At 50.5% G+C, this 17369-nt stretch overlaps 1 long non-coding RNA gene across 1 annotated transcript; it reads right to left on the reverse strand.

The window, feature by feature from the left end:
* Window positions 1–292: 292 nt before the first annotated feature.
* LOC107317444 lies at window positions 293–17250 on the reverse strand. The gene is made up of 5 exons (XR_004308138.1): window positions 15356–17250; window positions 14385–14534; window positions 13865–13997; window positions 841–10171; window positions 293–473 (listed from the first exon to the last, which is right to left on the reverse strand). It is a non-coding gene; the product is annotated as an uncharacterized LOC107317444 (long non-coding RNA).
* Between the last annotated feature and the right edge of the window lie 119 nt (window positions 17251–17369).

The following is a 17369-nucleotide window of genomic DNA, read 5'->3' on the forward strand; positions in this document are numbered from 1 at the left end:
GAGTTAATTTTGTGCTGCACTTCTCCTGCCTCGTGCTCGGTGTCCCAGCCCCGGCATCTCTTTGTGGCGCCAGGAAGTGGTACCCATTCAGTTTGGCTCTCGTAGCTCTTGGATCCTCTACTTCACCCCAGATCCAGTTGAGAGAGAAAAGGTTTTGTGAAACAGGCAGCACAGGAGAGCTGCCATCAATAAAGAAAAGCCACGTGGAGAACTCAGCCTTTAATGAGACACCAGAGAACCCCACCAGCACAGTGGAGGTGGAAGGGGTCACCCAAAGCCAAACCTGCCTGGAACTGGGCTCATCCCAGCACTGCAGATGCATCTCTGCCCTGTGCCCGGTGCTGCTCCTCGCTGGCCCCACTCTGTTCGCTGTGGGTCCAAACTGCTGCATCCCCTGCACTCTGCCCACCCCAGCTCTCAATGCAGCCTTTCTTCACTGCCTGTGGAAATCCACTTCCTCCAGCACCATCAGCCTTAAAAATAAAACCCCAGGGTAATCCTGGGCTGGGCACTGCACTGCCTCATCTCTCCTGTCCTGAGCAGAGGAGACAGCACAGGACAGGGAGCAACACCAGCATATGAATCCCATCCACGTGCCGCACAGAAATAACAAGGGGCTGACTACTTTTTACTAGAGGGAGGGATGTAGGCAGCCCCAGCCTGGCTGTTTCCAGCTCCCTGCACCCAGCACTGAGCCACAGCTCAGTTCTTTCCTTGGAGTGTTGCCCCCCTCCAACCAAGACTCTTGACAGTGCAGGGCTGCAGCACTCACTTCCTCTGGCCACGTTCCTCCATGCCACGGGGACACAAGCAGACACAAAGGGTGGATGCAGTTGGTACCTCAGAGCCAGGAAGGTCCTGGGGCAGGGCAGGATTCCTGGTGTCCAGGCTCCTCCAGCTCACTCCACACCGCCTGGCTTCCCTGCTGACATGGGGCCACTGTTAAGGCAACTGGCTAATTAATTCTCTCCTAATGACATGAGTGCTTCCTCCCCTACAGCTGTGGCTTGCTGTGGTAATCATGGCTGGGGCTGGTTGATGCCAGATCTCCTACTGCTGTGGTGGTTACTGGTGTTAGTGCAGACCCAGACGAGGCTCTGACAATCATGTGTGTCCCCAAATCTCTGAGCAGTCTCTGGGCAGAGTGTCTTCATCACAGCTCAGTACTCAATGGAGGCACAAACTGAACAGCGTGGGAGAATGGGCACCTCCCTGCCAGGCAGCGTGCTGTGCATCTGCATGCAGCCTGAGAAAAATAACTGCCTGGAGAGGTGGCTGCGGCCATGCAGACAGCATGGGCTAAACCCTCCTCTTTGAATGAGGGAGCAGAGGAAAAGCTCCATGCAGACCTGTAGCATGATTTCATGCATGTCTCCCCATCCTGGCACGATGTGTGCACTCCTGGGCTGCTGGGTCCAGCCGATGGGTGCTCCCACATATCCCCCACACCTCCCAGCACCGCCGCCTGCCCCAGGCGTGTCTGTGCTGTTCTTTGCCTTCTCCTGGTGTGGAAGAGCCCATGCTTGGCATTCACAGCACTGTTTCCAGGGCTGCTCCTTTCTGCTCACAACTCGCTCTGCCACCTATTCCAATGCAGTGCCACCAAACAAGGTGGTGGCACTGATATATTTCTGCTCCCCCATTTTGCTCCCCTGGGGCTCACACCTGAGGCCCAGCATCTGCACCACCCTGGGGAGGTGTCCCGCTGCCTGCCTGGGCAGGTTGGGCCCTGGGCTGTCTTTTGCCAGCACTGTACTTGCTCAATGCCCCGTATCTAATCGGAGCCCCGTCCCGTGCTCAGCTCGAGGCCTCCTGCCCTGTTGTGCTGCAAGGAGCTCCTGGGTCAGGAGATATTTCTATTCCTGTCTCTTACTGCAGCCCTTTGCAGTGTGCCTGGCTGGTTCCCAAAGCTGCACTGGGCACTTGACACCTGTGCTTCAGCTCTTGGTTCACTGCTCATACCTGGATCTCTGGCAGCAGATAGAGCCTGTTCAGCCCCTGTCTGCCAGGATGGGCACAGGGACAGTCCTGGAATCAGCCCTTGTGGCATCCCACCTCCATTGAGGTCCCACGAGGTATCGGGCTGGGACTGGGATCTCAAAGCAGTTGGGGGGTTTGCTCTATAGCATCTCCATTGCCCTACCTGAAACCTCTGCCATTCAGGTTCTTTAATTCTGGGCTCTGAGTTACAGCGTGAAGGTCAGGGCTGGCTGCTATTCCAGCTCTGCCTCACAGTGAAATGGAGAGCCTTGGGTTTAAATCCCACTGTCTGGCTTTATTTGCATTCATACTTCAGCTCTCTTTCCTTGAAGAGGTTTTTCTAATTACCTTTGGTTGGTAACCATCAAAATATAATAGCCGGCAACAAAAGAGAATTTCTCCACCTACTTTGCTAAGGAAGAGGATGTAATTGCTGAGATAGACACAGGTTACTTTTAAAACATGGTATTAGTTTTGTTTTCCGCTGCATTGTTTGTGAGTTGTTACACTTCAATGGGAACTGGGTTCAGTTAGGGCACCAAAATAGCACTTGGGGAGGGGCAGCTGGATGTGCTCAGCAGGCAGCGGGTTGCAGGGAGTGAGTGCAGGCTGTGATGTACCGTGTGGGAGCCATTGCAGGCACCAGGGATCCCTAATGCTACAGCACCCTGCAAAATCCTGGATGGACCCTTTTCCTTCTTTGTGCTCAGCTCTTGAGGGGCCTTGTGAGTCTCTTGCAGCAGAGGCTGCAGGCTGCACCCTGTGCTATGCTCCCCTACAGCATGTGGCTCTGGTACCTCTCAGCCCAGGTTTACTACAAAAGGGATTTTGGAAATGATGGTGAACTGGGGTCAGATTTGCTTTGGCTCCTGGAGAGCTGCTGTTTCTGGCTGAGATAGGAAGGAGGGTGCAGAGGACACTGTACATCCATGTACAGACCTAATGCAGCCCCTCGCTTGGCCCCAGCCCTGCAGCCTGGGCAGGGAGAACACAGCAGGAACAGCCCCGTCTCCTGCAGAGCTGGCTTCCTTCACTCTGGCATATTTATACCACGTCTGCTCCAGAGCTGGTGGGAGCGCAGGCTGATGTGTGGGGGTCCATCAGCGATGCCTGGAGCCTCCCCTTCCCCACAAGTGGGAAGAGTATCCCACTCTCATCCAACACAGGGGCTTCTCATCCAGCTGCATCCCTCCTTCCCAAAGGCTGCTCTCTTCCTTCCCCCCGTTTCCCAGACAGAGGTCACTGCAGTCAGCGATGTCTGCTGGGAGCTGCACACCCTGCTGCCCTGCCCCGGCATGCTCTGAAATTGTTGTTTCCCAGTGAGCCGGCAGCTGGCCTGGCTCCTTCACTTGCACCATGGCCGTTGTTGCTTTGTTATGATCCAAGGGTGACCACTGTTGTGCCTTGGAAGGTGCAGCATGCTCTCTGAGTCCTCCCCTTTCTTTCCTTCCTGAGGCAGAGGGGCCTGGTTTCCTCCTGTCTACAGGAGCTGGAGAGGACGATGCCTCAGGCAGTGCTGCCACAGCCTCCCTGGCACCTGGTGCAGGAAGCAGAGCTGCTCCAGGAGGATGCCAGAGTGATGAGCTCCAACCTGCACCTCTGCAAGTAGCTGATAATTAGCTGAAGTCATCATTGCTCAGCGATGGAGCAGCAGCATCTGGGCAGAAGGCCGAGATTTTCAGAGCTGTAGGGTACCAGAGATGCAGGGCCAGCCTCTGCCCCTCTGCTCTGCAGGGCTTGCAGCCGCTGGTGCCCACTGTCAGGACAAAACTGGAAATCAAAGCAGAAACTGAGCACATCTTAATGCGAACCGTGGTGGGGCGTTTATATTCTAAAGCTGAAGGAAAACCTATTGGTACTTATGCTCTTCAGCACCCAGAGCTGATGCAGACCGCACGAGGGTCCTCCCCTGGCCCCCTCGAGGCCGGGCTGATGGCTCTGGGTGTGCCCCCATTCCTGGGATGGGGATCTTTTGTCTGCCTGCCCGGGAGCGATCGGCATTTACTCACTGTCCATTTCTTTGTCCATCCTATGGGTCTGGCCTTGTTCTCCATCTTCTCACCATCACCTCCTAATGGCTGGAGCTTTTGTTTGAGCTCCGCTGGGGCTTTCCCTCATTCCCGGCTCTCCTTTGTTTCCTGAGCTGGGATGCTGGGCTCAGTGACACGCTAATCAGGTGCCATCTACTGCGGTGCTCAAAGGCCCCTTGGTGGGTTACCCTGCCCAACCTGTCCCAAACTTGCCAATTTTAACATCTCTGCCAGAAGAACAGCATTAGTGGAGTGAGGGGAGCTGCTTCCCCCTACAAACCTCCCTGCCCTGCTGCACCCCTAGGCAGGGAGGTCGGCTCTTCTGCAAGGCTCGCTCTGCTTCTCTCTGGTTTTCCATTTTTAGCCAAAAAGTGGCACAAACATTTCAGTGCTGCTCAGCTCTTCAAGCTTCCCCAAAATCTTCTCCCTGCGTTACCCCAGTCACAGCTTACAACCCCATGGGAGGCAGCCCCAGCACAGGCCAGCTATTCAGAGCAGCACATCACCAGGCTTGCTGCTGGCCGGGCACCTGGCCACCGCCTTTCCTGTTTATCCTGCAACAACAGCGCAGCTCTGTGTGTGTTGCTGCATAGGGGCAGGTAGAGGCGTATTTATGGAGCACCCGCCTCTGCCCAGCTGAGATCCTTCACTGCCCAGAGAGGGCTCTGGAGCTGCGGGGTTGGTAGCACACTGCATAGCACGTTCTGGCCACAGCCAGCCAGGTCCTGGACACATAGAAGGGAGAAGTTCTTAAGCTTCTGGTCTTTAAGTTGCTCCGGGCTCCTCTTGAGAGCTCACTCTCTGAATGTGCCGTGCTGGGCTGAGCTGCTTGTTGCTCTCGTGGGACTGGGGCCCTGGGATAGGGAATCATGGCTCTGTCACTCAGCTCTGGGGTTTGGAATCCTGCAGCTGGTTGGGGTACTGCGAAGGGCTCTGGAGAGAGAAGTATTGTGTCTTTTTTTAGGCCCTGGTAAGTGCTGGAGCTGGAGAAGAGCTTTGATAACTGTATCCATTCTAAATACTGCTGAGTTTTTCACCTAAGCCTTTGTACCAGAGTGGGCTGCTTTGCTGGTGGGTGAATGTTTCTTGGCTAAGGCACCTCCCTGGGTGCCTCCACTATGGACAGAATGGACACAGTGAGATTTTCTTTAGCACTTTTCTCCTGCGGTTGGCTGTCATGCCTCTGGGGCTTAGGTAGAAATCTGGAATAGAAATAGCAAAAATACTGACCATGCAGTGTTTCCAAATGCTCTGGAGAGTCCAACCTGGTGTGGCAACATTTCTCTGTTGTTTGTTTTTTTTGTGTTTTCTGTTTACACCCTTCAGAAACCCAAACAGGATCCATGTTTGTCAGCTGGCACTGTGAGGGCTTTGCTGTCAAACTGCTGAGCGCATCCAAGGGGGGGGTCCTGCTCACAGCCCTGTCTGCACCAACAGGAGGTGGAGTGGCTCTCCATTCCTATGACAGCAGTCACACTCGATGGTGATGATGTGCTCATAAATAGCTCATGAAGGCAACTGCCAAAGTATCCCACCAGCTTCTGTACAGCTCTGCTCACACGAGGTACAATTCCTCTGGCCAGGGCAAATAGTGATTTAGCTGAGGTGGTAGGAGGAAGTTATTCAAACCTTTCCTCCAGGTGTGAACTTGTGCTGGATTTGGAGTTACCAGGCTGGGTAGGTTCAGCTCCTGGCCTGTCCTTCTGTTTCATCTCAGTGTGGGATTTCTGAAACATTTTTCAGCACTTCATTACTCTCTTCTGTAGGAGAGGGACAGAAGACAACAGAGACTGCGGTGCTGTCACCTCTTCTTAACACCGTGCCAACCTCTCATCAGCTCAGGGAAGCCTCTAACCTTAGCCCAGACACTACTGCTGTTCCAGAGACGAGCTTGGAGATAAACGTGACTGCTGCAGCACTCAATGCCACTGGAGTTCACCCTGCAGAGGTGGAGGATGCCTTCATCTCTGCCACCCCCATGGTCGGTACCGAGACAGAAAGACTGCAGACTTCCACTGCTGCCAGCCCCACAGGCATCACAGACATACAGCGTGAGCAGCACAACATGAGCTTGTCAGCTAACAGCACTGAAATCCCCTCCCCTGCCTCAACTGTGAGTGCTCTGGAAAAAAGCCCGTCTGACCACAAAGTCACAGAGCCCTTCATTGCAACTGAAGAAATAGACAATGTCAGCAGTGCCACCCCAACACCTCCTCCAAACAGTGTGCCAGGTGAGGTTCTGCCTTTCATGACTGCACAGCCTGGGAACTCTGGGTGCTGAATGGCTCTACTCCCATGAACTCTTGTAAGAACTGGAGATGGGGTACCGAGTTACAGGTGCTCTAAGTTCAGCATCCGCCCTGAAAATCCCATTAGTCATGGCATTAAATCTGTTGGCTGTTTGCTTGGATGTTGACTGTTTGCAGTGAAGGCTACATATGAAAAATAAGTGGGCTTTCTAGCACCATGCCTTACAGTGTGGCTCAGCTGTGCCTGTGCTATAGGACACTCTTGCTAACCCATAGGGTTGTCAGTAAGCTGCTATTCCTATAGTCTCCCAATGTCTTCTCTACAACCTTACTTCCACCTTGTCCAGTCCCACAGCACAACACACTTCCACTTTATCCTTTGAAATAATTGTTTGTTCCTATTTTGCAGCAACAACCAACAGATCTCAGTTGGAGCCAACCGATGGGCAGAACACTGGGTCCACAGCAGCAAGAGCTGACACCAGGCCAGAAACGAGCCCTACAGTGGCCACGGAGGTGGAGCCCTCTGCTCCCATTTCCACTGTAGGGAGCACATCTCCTGCCAGCACCTCCAGTACTGTTATGATGAGACTCCCCATGACCAGCCCTCCTGCCACCAGCACAGCTGCCAACCCCACCAGCACATCTCCAGTGGGGCAGCAATTGGAACCCATGCATGAAAAAGCTTCTGTGTTGGATGTTGGTGATGATGAAAATCCAGGTAATGCTCTGCACTTGTCCCTGTTCTTGCAAAACACAGCAGGTTGGGGGTACCTCAAATTTCTTCTCGGTTGTACTGAGCAGAACAACTGTGAAGACTCTCATTTGGCCCCATTCCCTTGTAGAGCTCCCAGGTTCTCCTGCAATGAGGGCTGACCCCTTGGTAATCGCAGTGATCTCTGTCTTCATCGTCATGGTGGGCATCCTGGGCTTGGTGGGCTTCCTGAGATACCGCCAGCACAACAGCCGCATGGAGTTCCGACGCCTGCAGGACCTGCCCATGGTGAGCGATGCCTCAGCACTGCCTTGCTTCTGGCTTTCTGCTGCTGGGCAGTTCTCTTTCTTCTCTCCAAAACACACAGAACAGGAGAGCGAGTGTCCAAAGATCCATTACAAAGGGGTGATGTTGACAGTTGGGCAAATGGCTGTGCTGTGACAGTGGGGATGGTGAGGCTGGGGCCGTACATCATGCAGATGTCCCACTAAAACATATTCTTCTCTGTTTCCAGGATGACATGATGGAGGATACCCCCCTCTCACTCTACAGCTACTAGGCAGCCGGGCTGCCTCTGCCTGGTAGGCTGAACTTCCCAGAGGAGAAGGCCTTGAGGACTTGGTCCCAGACAATCTGCTGACAAACGAGGGGGCTCTGACTTGCACACAGCTGAAAGATTGTTTTCAGATGGCTTTTGGTTTTTAGATATTTTAAATAGTTCAGTGTTGAAATTCTTTATGCTGGAAATCAGAGCTCAGGTCTGGCTTATTCCTCTGGGCTCTCCTAGAAAAGATATCCCAAAGAGGTGCCTCCTCCTTTTAGTGTGGTGACCGATTAGCAAAGACAACCTTTACCGTCATGTTCTGCATGGAGCTCTTCTGTCCATCTTGACAGCTGCTGCTTTTAGAGGGGATGGATGAGTGAGCCATGCAAAAGCTGTTACACTGGTGGAGTCAGCACAGGAGACTGCTGTTTTCTAAGGGAGCCGAGGATGCGGAGATCTGTTCTCTGACGCTCCCTCTTGTTCTGTACATGGTTTTTTTTTTCAGTTTTGTTTTTTCCTTGCACTTTTTTTTGCTGTTGTTGTTCCTGTTTCAGCTTTAGTCCTGGGCTTGGCACTGCCTACCCTGAAACACCTACTGGGACGATGACAGACTGCCCTGCTTCCTTCCTACATGCACACCTTTCCTCATTAAGGGAAAACAGTTCTGTGGCTGCTTGAGAAGTTACCCTTGCTTAGAAACTGCTGGAAGGACACTGTGATTTTAGCTCAACAGGGCTTGTCAGGACTCACTCAGCTGCCAACCAGACACACTAACTTAACCTCACCACAATTAGGAAACTGGGTCTGCAATGCTTGCTGCTTTCAGTGTAAGCTATTGCCCAGGCTTTAAAAACGCTTTAGTCCACCTTTCTGTCTGCATCAACATGTCTTTCTTCAGATACTTCCCATTTTACTGCTGGGATCTTGTTTCTGAAAGCTGTTGTACAAAACTAGTACTGCACTGTCCCTCCTCTAAGCACAAGGTCCTTTATAACGTTGGTCTTTGAGCCAGTTAGTGTCCTGTCCTGGGGACAAAACCTGGATGTAGTGCCTTCCTCCCTTCCCTTTCTAGGTGTTAGTCTGATTAGATTCTGCACTTTTGCCTCAAAATATCACTGGTGTAAACTGCAAGGCTTTAAGTTCCTGCAAGGAAACCCAGAGGTCAGATCCTCTGAGCTCAAGTCTAAGGGTTTTCAGGTGCCTTTGCTTCAGATAGTGTATGGCACGGAAGTTTTCATGTCATGAATACTGGCTCCTGTCTTCTAATTCACATTTGATTGCGGGTAAAGAGAAGCACATACCCACTCAAGAGCATTGGATTTCTGACTAAGCTGTTCCCTTGGGACACAGCAAGGGCTAGAAGTTACATACAGGTATCTCCTGCTCTGCTCTTAGAAGCCTCTGTTTCTCCTTCTTCAGTAGCAGTGCTCACAGAGCCCACAGACAATGGATAACAAGACTCACTACCAAAAGTATCTATCTTTTTCCAGTGCTGTTACTATTCTTCTTAGCAGGGAAAGGCAAAATTCCCCTTCAAATGATCTGCAAAGCCCAGAAATGGAGCAGAAGTGGTCAAATGGATGAACCAAGGAAGGCAGCAGTTCCTCCTTCCAAAAGGCTGACAAGTAGCTGCCGTGCAGTTTGGGTTCAGCTGTTGGCTTTGGCCTTGTGTCTGTTTATTGTAAGGGTGCCCAGTACAACGGGGTAGGACGGTTGGTTCTCTCCTCCTATTATTGCATGAAAACTGAAGGGCAATTGTCACAGCTCCAAAGCTTTTGTATCAAGCATTGTCTGCACAGAGCAATCTCCTTAGCTACAGGCTCGTTCCCCCGCCGCAGGGCAGGGTGCTACTGTTTTTTTGGCACAAAGAGAGGCAAGCTCATGGTGGAAAATAAAACTCCATCCTGGCTGGAACTGGTGTAGGCTGGAAAACCATCTCTGCACCAAACAGGGCAGGGGCTGGCTGCTCTGGGTTCCCATTTGCTGTGCAGGGGAAAGGGGTGAGGGAGGAAACTCACCCGACACCAAAGTGCAACTTTCTTTGTAAGATATGTTAATAGTGGATTTTTTTTTCCGCAATAAAGTTACAAATTCCAAAGGCGTGCCCCACATCCTCATATTTTGCCATGGTTTAATTAGATGAAATCTGTCTTAAGAGAGCCACATCAATCTAATGTACCTTCAGACTCTCCTTTGCTTCCAACTGAAGCTGACAATAGATGGCAATAAGGACAGCTGTAACCTTCTGTTTACAGAAATGTCCTCAGAGCCAGTCTAACCCAATCCTGGGAACATTGGTTGGAATGGATGATCATAGTGGTCTTTCCAAATGTAACGATTCTATGATCTGCCCTGCTTCTTTCTATAGTGCAAACTGAAAAGCAAATTGAAATGAACACACTTGTTTAGATTTATAGCTGAGGTGAGGCTGCCAGGTTTGGTGATGGACCACAGAGCAGTTGCATGGTCTTCTCCACACAGCAAAGAAAGCTTTAGCAACAGTTGTTTTCTGGTTCTGACAATTTCCACACATTCCTCTGAACACAGCACTTGATGGTCTCCTGGGGCTTAGTTTTAACGGCTCTTGGGCCAAGGCACAATTACAGTTCATGAGCACAGGGACAAGAATTGATCAAATCGTGTTTGAAGCCAACTGGAAGGGAAAGAAACACAGATCAGAGCTAGAGACCCACCTGCCTTCTCTGCCCCTTCCTCCTTCCCTCCCCTGGCTCATGGTTTGAAGAGTGGATAACAGCCCTGTTCTTACCACCCCTTAGAGCAGAGCGCAAGATGTGTTGCACTGAGTAGGAACAAGAGTGCAGCAGGAAGGCATAGAGGCACAGCAGTGCATTGCAGTAATGAAGGCTATGAAATGATGCATAACCTGTGAAGCTTTCAGCCCATGGCCAAGCAACATTCTCCTTGTATTTGAGGGAGAACAGAAAATGCCTACTCTTGTTTTCCAAGTACCAAGGAAGGAAGCAGCAGGCTGTGTGCCTCCATGTTATTTATACTCAATTATCTATAACTATACTCAATTCAGTAAAAATGCAGATTTCTCATGGGGGAAGAAAGAGGAGTTTTAACAAACGTGCCTCCTGAACCTCTGCCAGAGATGTTCCCATCCAACTGCTGCTCTGCATTGCTGCAGAGTGGGATCTTCAGTCCTCCCTTCCATCCCCCACAGAGTCAAAAGAAATCATACGGTTCCCAATCATGAAACAGCCGAATATGTGGTCCTGCTCATTTGTCACAGTGCAGAAAGCAAAGCTGGAAGACCATGACTACTAACATCAGAGTTTCTGTCAATATCAGGCTTCCTACACTGTGGGTTTTTTGCTTTATTGGTAATCCTCCAGAACGCCATAAAATGATCAAAAGTCTTCAAACTTCCCCATACAACCACATTTGAATGGTTATATTTCCACACACAAATGCTGTTTCCCCACAGATGTGAGAAAATCAACTCTTCCCCAAAGCACAACTTGGGGATGGTGTGAGAATGCAGAGCACCGTCATCAGCCAGAGTAGGACATTTCCATTGCAGCTGGGAATATACAGCTTGCAAACTCCATCCTCTGCCACAGCAGATCTAATGTTAATAAGCTTTTATAAGCAATCACTATTAACACAAAAGAAGCACAGGATGCCAGATGGTGTCAAACCTGATAGATTTGTGCGTTTTAAAGACAAAGCAATCAATGCACTGATCTGCATGGCAGCCTGCACAGCTTTCTGTGTGCTTATTCCCACTTCCTGCCTAATAAATACACTTGAAAGACGTCCTTAGCCCAGGTTTGCTCCTCATGCACCAGCAGTTCAACAATGGTTAGCCTCAGTTCCTCTGCAATAATTTTTCCCCCATCAGCCAAATAACTCCCTGCACCACAAACCCAGCATGATCTCCATCAGACGAGCTGTGGTCACAGCTGCAAGAAAATCAGTGTGTTTCTGTTCCTACTGTTCAGTTCGCTCTCTGTTTACAGGTAGACCCAATCCCCCACCCACAGTTCAAATAAAGAAAGAGCGCAGTAAGTTACCACAGGTATCCTCCCAACCATAAAACAGGTCTCCCTGTGATGAACTGCCCAGAATTAATGCATCCCTGCAGCAGAAGCCTTTTGCTCAGGCTCTTTGAACTATAATGGAACATCTGTTGACAGTTTCCCGCAGGGGAACTTCTCCCCTCCCCTGTTTTAATCCTCTCTCCTTCAGAAGTACTTGTGCTCTGAAATTAGACACACCAGTTGCCACAGATTGACTCTCACAGGCATGGAAAGGTCTTTCCTGGGAGCTGCAGGAAGAAGGACGAGCAGCCACAGCCCTCTTTGGGATGCTCCTATAAGCTGCTGTTAGGTCTGAATTGCAGAATTATAGGTTCTGCTTGGAGCAAGGCAAGGCTCGTGGTTTGTGGAGCACACCTTTCAGCTGGGCTCAGGGGTTCATTGGATTCTGACTCAGAGTTTTACCAGGGACAACTGTGAATGCTGGCTGTGCCTTCTGGTCATATATGAGGACACGGGCAACAAGCCACTGGCCTCATTTCTTCCATTTCCTCTTTGATAACCTTGGGGAAAATGAAATAATTTTCAATTATTTATTTTTTTTTAAAGGATCTCAAAGCTTTCCTGCTTAAAGTGGTTGGGCACAAGGCTGTTTGTGGCTGGCTGGCAGAAAGGAAACCTGTCTCCTTTTAGACAGGGGGCTGAGAGGCACTTGCACGACAGCTCGCTTTGTTCTGCTGTCCCACCTGGTGCCCACACTGAGTGACAGAACTGTACCCTGACATTCCAGCCACCCGAGCTGCCCTTGATACCCTCACCACGATCTGCTAATGGCTCCTCACGTACCCAGATCCACTGTAAGAAGCAGAGTTGAACGCTGGGAAGCAGCTGTTCCCTGGTGAGAGAAAACTAACTGATCTCAGCTTGAGCTTCAAAGCAAAAGCCACTGTTGGTGCAGCTGAGTGAAATGAAGGCCGCAGAAGCAGCTGCTGCCTCTGCACCCAGTCTTGTCTGTGCTCTGGTCCCCACCTGATATCCGCTGCTTTTCTAACCAGCTCCAGCTAAGCTCTGCTGTGCCCACCTTCCTCAATCTGTGCCACATCCCCACATCTTTTATACTGACTGAGAAGATGGCATCAAAGGGAACACCACAGATCTGCCTCCTGCACTATCCCATGGGTAGGAAACAACCTTCCCCACTGAACAGGCACTTCTTTCCATCCTTTACATTAAAGTAAGCTTTTTCCGATGAATATTAAAGGCCATGCAGATGTGGTTCAGGCAAGGCAGGTCACTGCTGAGGTCATTTGCTCCAGTGTATTTCTGGTCTCATTTCCTGCACCACTCTCCTCCAGCTCAAGACACAGTATGGAGACAGCCTCACAATCTAGAGCACCAGAACAAGGAATGGGCCTTCCTCAGGCTCCTTACCCCACCTGCCCCAAGAACAAATGACAAACCTGGCATGTACCTCAGAATAAATGCTACAAGGAAAAAATCCAACCCCCTGATACGACATGGAGGCTCCTTAGGTGCTGTTCTGACAACAACCTGACATCTACAGAGATGTCAGATTACAGCTGCAGCTACAAAGCAGTTATTCGTTGCTGGTTTGCTAGTAAAGTCTGAGTCAGCAGGATTAGTAAATCGGGAAAACAGAACACAGGGCAGTTTAATATGCCTTACAGCCTCCATTCACAAGAATCTTAAGCATCTTATTAAAGTAGGGCATGAATATTTTCTTTTAAAGGAACATTAGCCCTTTGTTCCCAATTTCCTTTAATGCTGAGCGTTAACGCAAACACAAGGAGGTTTTATATCCTAAAAGCAAGGCAGGAATCCAAAAGGATAAAGAGGCTGAGGGATGAACCTTCATGAAGCAAGCAATTTCCACCTTCCTAATCTCACTGGCTGCGTGTCAGCACCAAAACAAAGATGGAGCCACATTAAAAAGTGGTATCTTGGAGCTGCCGGAGGAAGTGATAAGTATCATAATTGGCCCTCACACGCAGCTTTACATTACCTTGACACAAGATGGGGGGAGGATGAAAGAAGACACAGGCACACACATGTTACCTCTGTCCTTGGCATAGCTCAGAGCAAAGGTTTAGCTGTGGCCTGAGCACTAGTCTGGAACTCCAAGCCCTGCTGCCTTCATGCTTTTACATGCCTAACACCCATCCCCACCAGTACTACTGGACATAGCAAGTGCCCCCATTGAACCATCAGTATGAACTCTGGAGGGCCCAGAACAGCAGACATAAAAAGCTTCTGTAGACTCTACCATTTACATTACTGTGACAAATATCTGTAAGTCTTGAGAGTGCAGGCACTTCACTCACCTTCAGGCACTTCAGTCTCTGCAGTGCTGGAAAGCCCAAGGGAGCTGAGGTCTTAGAAACTGAATTCTGAGATAGAACTCTCACCCAAAGATGGAGAAAACCACTTTGCCTCACAGCAAGTTTCTGCTTCTCCCTTAAAAGAAAGAAGAAAAGAAGCAGCAGGTTAGGTCAGAAGTTCAAGGATGAACCTACATCTCCACAGCCCACCTCTTCTGACAGCTCTTATATGGAGAAACTGCTGCCATTCTGATTTAATTGCATTTCATCTATTGCACGAGTGCCAACAATGGCATAAGGCAGCAGACAGCAAACCCCATGATACACAAACCTTGGCAGGAAAAATGTACAGGGACTGGATTTCGTCTGTCTTTGACACCAATGGCCCCAACCAACTACATCATGCAGGAGTAAAACACAAAGCCTGGGTCAGCTCATTTCTGCTCGAAGCCACAGTCACAATGGCAAACACTTTCAGTGCAGCAGCCAGCCCGTGTTGGGAAGGAACCGCAGAGCACCTCACCTGATGAGTTCTCCAAACCAGAAAGTTGGAATATCCCATCCCAGATGTGCTGTTTTCAGCAGAGGAAGTATTTGGCAGCAGAACACCTCCCTCCACACCTAGCCCTGCTATCTCTATTGTGCCAATCCTGTTATCTCAGTTGTGCCAGCCCTGGGAAACACATTACAACAAAACAAAGCAAAACCAACAGTGATGCATTTGTTAGAACCAGCTCAGATCAGATTTACAGCACAACAAGGGCAGTGGCAGAGGCTCCTGAGGCAGTGTGCCATGAGGCCAGGGCAGGAAAAAGCAGAGGGGTGGGCACATTTCATGCTGATATTGACAGCAAGACCCATCCCAGGAAATCACAGCCTGACATCACAGTGAGACACAACATGGGAAGGCATTAGGGTTCTCTAGAAAGAAAGAGTGAATAGACATCTATCCATAGGAGAACTGCAGTGAAGTTCCATTATTGCATTCAACATCTCACCAAATTGATCCAATAACCTTTATCAAAGAAAGCCTAATAACAGAGCCATGCTGACCTCCACGCTCAGTGTACACTAATGCTTCTCTACTAATAAAGACAGGCAGTAACACGCCTATGGTCATGAGCAAGAAAGATCAGAAGAGCAAACAAGGAAGTAAGATACCCTTTAACTCCATCTCAGTCACCAAACCGCCACAGTTTGTGCCCTGTGCTCATGCCAAATGCAGGGAAACAGCCCCTCCGCTGGGTCAGCAAGAGGTTTCAAAAGCTTTGGATGGAAAGTGGAAAGAAAATCCTTTATGCTACAGGCAACACGGCATTGTGGTTTGGTGATATTTATTTACCGTCCTGAAGAACACGGAGCATAAAAGCTCCTTTTGTGTGAGCACTACATGACGACACCCAGTCATGCTGCCTCCCATGCAATGGCAGCAGCAGCCTGGGGAGATGAATGGGTGTGCTGTGGTTTTAATAAAAATAAAATGCATATACACACCTGTGACATAGAGCTCTCAAAATGACATCACTGCTTCCTTCTCTGGGTGCTGTTTTACCGTAATATGAGGCTGCATGAGAAAGCAAACTCTGGGGGCAATGACACGAATCTCCATCTCAACCTGTGACCATTCAGACATCTGACAGCTCTCCCAGGGCAGCTGTGGTCACACAGATAAGAGTACAATTAGACAGAGCCAGAAAGGTCTGAGGATCCTCAACAAGGAAGCTCAGACATCACTCTTATGTTCAGGGAGCGGGTCAGGGCCCTGGGGTAGGGGTTGGAGGAGCAGGGGCCAAGCTAGGAGAGGTCAGAGGCACAAGTTTAGTTTCCAACAGCAGAGCATGTGAGGGAGGGATGAGACGGCTCAAGGAAGCAGTGAGCCAACTCTGATCCTGTCAGCTCAGCTCTAAGGACAGCCGGGAAGAGAACAGCAAGTACTCACTCATAACACCCACACAGAATTAGCTGAAAATGCTAAATCCCAGGGCATGTCTATTAGTCTGCCATTCAAACCCCTTGCTGCCAGTCTCAGGGCTGAACACTTGCCTGCACCAGACAGGGCACACACTTGAGCCGTACCCACTTGGAGCTTTTCCAGTTCAGAATTTAAGAAGAAGACTTCGCCTCGCAGGGCTGACGAATCCACGACCTTCAGCATCAGCACAAAACCAGAACCACAACAGGCACGGAGATTAACTGTGCCCCACAGGACAAATACTCCTCAGGCAGGTACAAAGGGCACCATATGGGAAGCTGGCAAACAAGGGCTGTAAGATGAGAGATCAGCCCCCAGCACCTCTGAGCTTGCCAGCGCAGGCCCTGTGAGAGCTGGCTTAGGCAGCAGCAAGCAGCGGCACAGCCCTGCAGCTCCCAGGCAGGTATTCATTCACCTTGAAGCTCAGGAGCTGCACAGAGCTGGGAATCCCTGAAATCCCTTAGAGATGTGTCCTATGTGCCCGATGCAGCTGTGCAAGCATCCTCCTGCAGCTGGAGGCTCCAGAACGTGCTGCTCAGTGCAAAAGATACAGTCCTCCAAAAAATCACCTATCACTCCATTTTGGCTGTGGTAGGACCTGTAATATCAGGATATTTACGTTATTCCTCACTGATACACGTGTTGAGGCCACCTAACTGCCCTCCCCACAAAGGCTCCAGCTAAACTTTACACTGCATCCCATTTTCCATCTCTGTTGCCAGGCAAAACCTAACTAAACGAAATCCACCCCCAGCTCTCCCAAAGGCGAGGGATGGATGCAGAGCCTGCAGGGCGAGCTGCACGCACACCATCCTCCCACAGCTCTCCCAGAGCACGGCGTGGAGTCACAGCTGATTTCTGCTTGAGAATTAGTGCAGGAAAGAGCACGGCTAATAAGCTGGAAATACAGGAAAACTTGGAGAAGGAATTAATGCTAAACAAGAGACGCAACCCTTCAAGACCTCCTCCTACATAGGACATGGATACAAAGCTCCTGGGGGGTCTAGACAGCATAAGGGAGCCCCATAAAGGACATCGGGATGTCTGAAGCAGTTCTGTCCCAGAAGTCGGGCAGATGTGAAGCAGGACTCAGGGTTAACAGCAGGAAAAGGCCGCACTGTAACTAATGGTGAGGGCGATGGGAGCCGCTATGGAGATGGCAGTGAGGAGCCCAGCCCTGAGGCTGGGAATGGTGCACTGACAGGGAGCACCAGCAAGCACCGACACCCTGCGTTCACACACACCATCCCTGCAGCCCGCCCCGCTGCTGCCACCTGCCGGAGGAACGGCACGGAACGGGACATGGGCAGCAAGCTCAGCCTGAGCCGAACCGGCACCGCCCCCAATGTGTGCCGGCATTGCATTGCATTGCTCCTGGAGCAGCACTCCGTGTGCGGGCATTGCATTGCTCCTGGAGCAGCACTCAGTGTGCGGCATGCATTTCTCCTGGAAGCAGCACTCCGTGTGCAGGCATTGCAATTGCTGTCCTGAGCAGCACTCAAGTGTGCAGGCATTGCATTGCTGCCTGGAGCAGCA

Source organism: Coturnix japonica, chromosome 8 (genome assembly GCF_001577835.2).
Source record: "Coturnix japonica isolate 7356 chromosome 8, Coturnix japonica 2.1, whole genome shotgun sequence".
In the NCBI taxonomy this organism is placed as follows: Eukaryota; Metazoa; Chordata; class Aves; order Galliformes; family Phasianidae; genus Coturnix; species Coturnix japonica.